Here is a 539-nt window from a genome sequence, read left to right on the forward strand (position 1 = left end):
AAAAGACACTGTCAATAAGACAAAAAGGCCACCAACAGATTGGGAAAGGATCTTTACCAATCCTAAATTCAATAGGGGACTATTATGCTATATATACAAAGAGCTCAAGAAGCTGGACTCCAGAAATTCAAATAACCCCATTTAAAAATGGGGTACAGAGCTAAACAAAGAATTCTCAACTGAGGAATACTGAGAAGCACCTGGAAAAATGTTCTACATCCTTATTCATCAGGGAAATGCAAATCAAAACAACCCTGAGATTCCACCTCACCAATCAGAATGGCTAAGATCAAAAATTCAGGTGACAGCAGATGCTGGTGAGGGAGGATGTGGTAAAAGAGAAACACTCCTCCATTGCTGGTAGGTTTGCAAGCTGGTACAGCCACTCTGGAGATCAATCTGGCAGTTCCTCAGAAAATTAGACATAGTACTACCTGAAGATCCAGCAATACCTCTCCTGGGTATATACCCAGAAGATGCTCCAACTTGTAGTAAGGACACATGCTCCACTATGTTCATAGCAGCCAGATATCCCTCAA

The sequence above is a fragment of the Mus caroli genome, chromosome 10 (genome assembly GCF_900094665.2).
Source record: "Mus caroli chromosome 10, CAROLI_EIJ_v1.1, whole genome shotgun sequence".
NCBI classification, from domain to species: Eukaryota; Metazoa; Chordata; class Mammalia; order Rodentia; family Muridae; genus Mus; species Mus caroli.